Source organism: Malus sylvestris, chromosome 5 (assembly GCF_916048215.2).
Source record: "Malus sylvestris chromosome 5, drMalSylv7.2, whole genome shotgun sequence".
In the NCBI taxonomy this organism is placed as follows: Eukaryota; Viridiplantae; Streptophyta; class Magnoliopsida; order Rosales; family Rosaceae; genus Malus; species Malus sylvestris.
Genome location: NC_062264.1, coordinates 10434564 through 10442023, shown reverse-complemented (window position 1 = coordinate 10442023; position 7460 = coordinate 10434564). Strand labels below are relative to the sequence as shown.

Genomic DNA, 7460 nt, shown 5'->3' with positions numbered 1-7460 from the left:
ACATTTGATTCCCAATCTGTTAGTTCCTATGGTCCTTAAATATTATGTACTATTTTGTATTTAATTTTGATGCCGATCCAACGGCCGAATCATCAATTCATATAATGACCCCATGGCCGCCAACTAAGTGGTCAACTACGAAACTATAATAAAACCTCAGAATTTCACTAAATGGATGTCAAATATGGAATCAAGGCATCAAAATTAGCCTAGGATAGTCAGGTGGGGTCTTGGATCACACGCTGCTGCCACGCAACGAATGACCACCTCGACTCGCCTGAAAATTCAACTAATTCTAAAAATTACCAAATTTTATTGACTTATAAAACACAACAAGGGGAACAACTTTCATACCTGAGCAGAAGTCCAATTCGACTGGGAAGATGCCAGAAATCACCTCGATCCCCCTGAAACCCTAGAATTTGGGGGTCATTCGATTCGACTTCTCCGGTGCTCCGCCGCCTCCAAGGTTGTTTGGGTTTTGTTTCTGGGCTCAAGAGAAGTTGAACCAAGGTGGTGGTCGATGGTGGTGGTTGTAGAAACAGCCGATCGCCGCTGTGTGTGCCCTCGTAGCCTTTGGCTTCAATCCTCATGAATTAAGGACTAAATCCTTCGATTTTTATGTGAATATGGAAGAGGGGTAGACGTTGAGTTGTTTCCAAGTGATGGATGGTAGATATTCACCCTGAGAAGCCGAGAATGGTGCCGTCGAGTTTGCTTGCCGCCAGGTAGGGTCAGGAGGAAAACCCACTCCCTTTTCTTTTTTCCCTTCTCTCATTTCCCTCATTTCTTCCTTCCCTGATTGGGTAGTCCCACACCACATCTCTCTTCTCTTTCCTTCAATCATAGCCACCCACGTAGCACAAGACTGATGGTCCAACAAATCTGGAGCTTCCAGATTTATGGTCAAATGACCAATTTGCTCTTCACTTTGTTCGTTTATAACTCCTTTGTTATAACTGCAAGTTACATTCCGTTTGTGCCCACGTGTTCGTATTGACATACACTAACCAAATGTGCAAGGAGATTTGGAAAATTATGAAAGGATCAAATATGTGCTTGAAAATCCGCTTAATTCATTAAGGGTGTTTTCATCCTTTTACTTATATAGCATTATATATAATATTGAAAAACAAAATCGTTTTTCAGGGTGTTATTGGTACTCCAAATATCTCCTTGTGCACTTCAAATTGTTGTGTTTAAAAAGAAAAAAAAATTACACTTATAAGGAGTGAATAATGAGATTCAAAAGTGCTAATAAAAGAAATTTTTTTTAATATATAACATTATTACATATAAATTTTAGATGAGCTCAAAGGTGGTCTTTACTAGATTATTTTGTAGATTTATTCCAAATTACATTCTGTTTGCGCCCACGGGTTCGTATTGACACACACTAACCAAATGCGCATAGAGATTTGGAAAATTATGTAAGGATCAAATACGTGCTTGAAAATCCGCTTAATTCATTAAGGGCGTTTTCATCCCTTTACTTATATAGCATTATATATAATATTGAAAAACAAAATCGTTTTTTTCAGGGTGTTATTGGTACTCCAAATATCTCCTTGTGCACTTCAAATTGTTGTGTTTAAAAAGAAAAAAAAATTACACTTATAAGGAGTGAATAATGAGATTCATAAGTGCTAATAAAAGCAATTTTTTTTTAATATATAACATTATTACATATAAATTTTAGATGAGCTCAAAGGTGGTCTTTACTAGATTATTTTGTAGATTTATTCCAAATTACATTATGTTTGCGCCCACGCGTTCATATTGACATGCACTAACCAAATGTGCAAAGAGATTTGTAAAATTATGAAAGGATCAAATACGTGCTCGAAAATCCGCTTAATTCATTAAGGGCGTTATTGTCCCTTTACTTATCAAAAAAATTTGTACGCCACAAATATATAAGTGTTGAAATTACAAATATGAATACAAAATACGAGATACGTAATTTTAAATAGTGAAATCCAAGGGCGGGTTTTCACATGCATAGAGTTCGCATATCAATGGGGTTGGCATTGGCTTTGGTTGGAAAGTTACTCTTCTAGTGTTATTTCTGCTCTCCAATCGACCCATTTTGATCATCCTCGGCCTCTTCGTACGCATTGGTCTACTTGTTTGGACCACATTCGGAAGATGGCTTTCTATGCCTCTCACATATATCGCGAAGGAAATGTGGTTGCGGACAATTTCGCTAACATAGGCTTGTCTTCTCCAACTTTAGTATGGCTTGATTCCCCTCTAATGACAGTTCATGCTGCTTTGTTTTCATTCTATATTGACTTTTCTGGCTTTCGCTTCTCAAATTAATGTGAATCTCAGCATACAGGTTTGTCTTATTTTCTTGATTTTTTCCTTAACCTTGTGATGTTTCTTGTTCTTTATAGCAGGTTTAGACATTTAGGTTCGACTTTAGAAGGGTTAGTTTTTAATATTAATAATTAATTAAAATTTGATTTTAACATAAATTATTTTAATAATCTCTATCAGAACGACCTTATTCTAGCAGCCCTATTTAAGTAGGATTGGGATTTATAATTAATTGTAATCCTGGTACAATAAGGCGTGCCTATAATTGTAAACCCGAATAAGGTAACCGAGCTCTTTTTATTGTCGCAGAGGCCGAACGAAACCCTAAAAACCCTCGTTTCCCCTTCCAGTCCCGTCTTCGACCACCAAACTCCCATCCGCGTCGTCCCCCATCGTTTTTTTTCTCTCACCATCGTCCTCCACCACTAGCTGTATAATATGTAATGTCTGTAGTGTGTATAATCTGTGCTTGTGTTGGCGTCTAATTGGCCGTATTGATTGTTAAACTTATTAAGGCATTTAGCTGAATTTTGCTTTTACATTTGGGTCGTATTAGTGCCATAAGGATTTGACTTGAACTTTGATTTTTCATTTGAGTTTGTACTAATGTCATAAGGCATTTACTTGAGCTTTGAAGTTGTTGGATTGATTTTATTTATATTTGATGTTTGAGTCACTTATATGAAAAATGAATCTTTGATGTTTGAGCAGCACACATGAAAGGGGCTTGGAGGGATTGGATTTTATATGAAAAATGAATCCTTGAATCACTGACGTTTGTGTATCATATGGATAGAATTTGTTGAACATAGGCTCTCAGTCTAAAGTTATTATAATTTAGGTGCAAATAGAAAGACTTGTGAATCTGAACAGTTTTATAAATTGTATGTATAGAACCTTTGGGCTCTTGGACTGCGGTTGTGCGGTTGTGTGGTTTTGCATTGAGTAGTTGGATTATGTTTGTCAATTGGTTTTCTTATAATGTTAAAGTTAGCTGATATGGTTTTTCGGTTTATGTTAATCAGATAACTGCAATGGGAAGAAAGAAGGAAGAGGAGAGTGGTGCATCCACGAAGGCTAAGTCAGCTGGCAAACATGCTTCTAAAGATTGGGAAAAAGAGAACATAACAGTCTCTGCAATGTTGGCCAGCATGGACCTGAAACCCGATAAGCCCGAGAAATGAGCTTCCTCAAGTGCAAGGGCAAAAGCGGCTCCAAAGCGTCAATCATACACTGATGGTATTGATCTCTCTCCCTCTGACAAAGAAGATGAGGATATGTTAGGAGAGGGACAACACGAAGTAAATGTATCCAATAAGCAAAAGCGGCAAGAATTTAAGCCACTTGGTGTGTCTATGTCAAAGAAACAGTTGAAAAAGTGTGCTCAGAGGGACGACCTTGCTGCCCATGCCATTGAGCAGGCTAAGAAGGAGGCCCTAAAAGACGACCGTGATGCTTTTACTGTTGTTATTGGAAGCCAGGCATCGGTACTTGATGGTGAAGATAGTGATACTAATGTTAAGGATATAACAATAGAAAATTTCTCTTTGTCCGCTCGGGGAAAGGAACTTCTAAGAACACATCAATGAAGATAACACATGGGAAGAGATATGGTTTGGTTGCGCCCAATGGAATGGGCAAGTCTACTCTCCTGAAGCTTCTTGCTTGGAGGAAGATTCCAGCACCAAAAAATATTGATGTGCATTTGGTTGAGCAGGAGGTAGTTGGTGATGACAAAACTACTCTTGAAGCAGTTGTTTTCAGCTAATGAAGAACTTGTCAAAATCCGAAAAGAGGTTGCAGATTTGCAGAATTCAGCTTCCTCTGATGAAAAGGACAGTTTTGATGATGATGCAGGAGAGAAGCTCTCCGATTTGTATGAGAAATTGCAGTTGATGGGATCAGATTCAGTTGAAGCTCAGGCTTCAAAAATTCTTTCTGGGTTGGGGTTCACGCAGGATATGCAAGGCCGTCCAACTAAGTCCTTCAGTGGTGGGTGATGAGAATTTCATTGGCAAGGGCACTTTTTGCTCAGCCAACTCTTTTGTTGCTTGATGAACCCACCAACCATCTCGACTTGAGGGCCGTTTTCTGGTTGGAGGAATACTTGTGCCGCTGGAAAAAAACTTTGGTCATTGTCTCACATGACCGAGATTTCCTTAACACGGTTTGCAGTGAGATTATTCATCTGCATGATCTGAAACTTCACATCTACAGAGGGAATTTTGATGGTTTTGAAACTGGTTATGAGCAAGGTAGGAAAGAGGTGAACAAAAAGTTTGAAATTTATGACAAGCAGATGAAAGCTGCCAAAAGGAGTGGAAGTCGGATCCAACAGGAGAAAGTCAAGGATAAAGCAAAGTCTGCAGCAGCTAAGGAAGCATAAAAGAACAAGGCCAAGGGAAAAGTTGATGAAGATGATGCACCAGCTGAGGCTCCTAAGAAGTGGAGAGATTACAGTGTAGAGTTCCACTTTCCTGAACCTACAGAGCTTACTCCTCCACTATTGCAACTTGTTGAAGTCAGCTTCAGTTATCCAAATCGGGAGGATTTCAGGCTGTCAGGCGTTGATGTTGGTATTGATATGGGGACCCGTGTTGCCATTGTTGGACCTAACGGAGCTGGAAAGTCTACCCTGCTCAACCTTCTTGCAGGTGATTTGGTTCCTTCGGAGGGTGAAGTACGGAGGAGTCAGAAGTTGAGTATCGGTAGGTATTCACAGCACTTTGTGGACCTCCTGACAATGGATGAGACCCCAGTTGAGTACCTTATGCAGCTTCATTCAGACAAAGAGGGATTTAGCAAGCAAGAGGCTGTTCGTGCAAAGCTTGGAAAATATGGGCTCCCCAGCCACAACCATCTCACTCCCATTGCAAAATTATCTAGAGGGAAGAAGGCCCGGGTTGTGTTGACGTCAATATCCATGTCAAGGCCCCACATTTTGCTGCTGGATGAACCGACGAATCATTTGGATATGCAGAGTATTGATGCACTGGCCGATGCACTTGATGAATTCACCGGTGGAGTTGTACTGGTGAGTCATGATTCTAGGCTGATATCGCGCGTGAGTGAAAATGAAGAGATGAGTGAAATTTGGGATGTTGATGATGGCACGGTGACCCCTTACCTTGGGACTTTCGAGGAGTACAAGGAGGAGCTACGAAGAGAAATTAAAGAGGAAGTCGATGAGACTGAGGCCAATCCCTCATCTCTTACTTACTATAAGGATCAGTCTGTGTCTAGAGAAATACATAAAAATATGTCAAATATTAATTTGTTTTGAGTTATTCGTCTTGTATTCAGAACACGGATTGGTGGATTACTACCCAACTAGATTTCTATTTTTCAATCATTAATGACGATTAGCATGGTATGCCATCTGATAAGCAGATGATGCAGTCCCGAAGATGAAGCCTGTTGGAAAATTGGTGCGGTTGAACCAACTGGAATCATTGTTTGTTTATGTGCACAAACTAATGCATCAAACATTGAATCAACAAGGATAATAAAAAGAGACGTGGAGAGAGGCCTTGGCCGGCCACCTTAACCCACATGACTCTCTCTCTCTCGAAATTTTATTGATTTCAGGCTGTGTCTTTTTCTTCAATTTTTTTTTCCCAGCCGTTGATCGTTTTGTTTTCCCCCAGCTCCTGGACAGTTAATTTGTAACTGTTTATAGTTGTGCAATCAACTGCTTTCGTGTTTGCAAAAATGTCCTGACAAAATTAAATTTAGAAACCTTGTGCGACGGACAATATTGTCGCACAAGGACACTTTGCATGATGAAAGTAAATTTTCGTCAAGCAAAGGATGAGAAAAACGCTGGTAAAGGAAGATTTGGTGCGGAAGTTTCGCACGACAAGGCTTTCGTCGCTTAAAGGTGTTCTAAAATGGTTGGTGGGTCATTTAACGCGAGCAATATGCTGCACAATTTGCACGACCAAGTTTTTGTCGCAACAAGTCCTTTTCTGAAACAGACGTTCAAGCTTTTGGCGCGTATTATTTATTATAGACTTCCCAAACAAAGGTTTCGTTGCGCAAAAGTCCCAAGGGCTCTATAAAAGCACAGGTTCACTCTCTTTTTCCCTGACATACTTTTCCCTAAAATCCTAAAGCTTCCCCTCTTCTTTTTTTCCCAAACCCCTTACATACCAATTTCTTATTTTAAACTTTGGTACGAAAGCCGATTCCGCTGCTCCCCAGAAATTTCAGTTTTTTTCCGGTAGACTAGAAAACCAAAAAACTCAAAGTCACCACTATCTGGAAAAAATGTATATTAGGATAGTGAAATAGATAAGTAAATGTTGTAGATAAAATAGTTTGTCAAATTATTAGTATTGACGAGGTCATTAAACATTATAGTTAACTAGCTTTAAGCATTAGGAGGCAAATGTGTGCAACTTGAAAAAGGTAGTTAACTGCAAAGGTTAATGAATTTGTCAATATAGTACTTTGAAAAACTGTCTGAACTACTAATACATTCACTTATCTATTTCACTATCCCAATATAATTTTTTGTAGGTAACTTTGTGTGACGAAATGTGGTTTCAATCTCCTTAAACTTTGAGCGACGACAGTTTCATCGCCCCAAGTGTTTTTTGAAATGGTCGGTGGGTCATTTAAGGGGAAGTATTTATTGCATGTTTTGCGCGACGAAAGCAAAGTTTGTTTGGAACTAACAATCAGGGTTTAAACGAGTAGTAATTATTGTGAACTTTGCACGATGAATGCTTCGTCGTGTAAAGGTCCCACAGGTCTTTAAAAGCACAAATTAACTCTCCCTTTCTCTTCTTTCCCAAACGACTTATATCTCAATTCTTGTTTTAATTTTTGATCTGATAGCCGATTCCGCCCCTCCTCTAGGATCCGAGGGCGAATGATTCACTTGCCAAATAAGGCATTACTTTGCTGGATGAGGCAATACTTGGGCGGGTTTTGAAAATTTCAAGAAAGATTGCGTGAGAAATGAGAAGTTGCACAACAAAGGTCTTCGCGGCGCAAAGTGTATCGTATTAATTCTTACCAGGTCTCTTCCTCGCAGTCTTCTTCCCAGGGCCGGCCTTGAAGGTAGCACAAGTAGGCGCCCGCCTAGGGCCCCCACTTCAGAATGACCCCCAAAAAAAAATTTATATCCTGTA

General features: G+C 39.5%; 1 pseudogene; it reads left to right on the top strand.

The window, feature by feature from the left end:
* Window positions 1–2585: 2585 nt before the first annotated feature.
* Window positions 2586–5730, top strand: LOC126624214 (ABC transporter F family member 4-like; annotated as a pseudogene).
* The last annotated feature ends 1730 nt before the right edge of the window (window positions 5731–7460 follow it).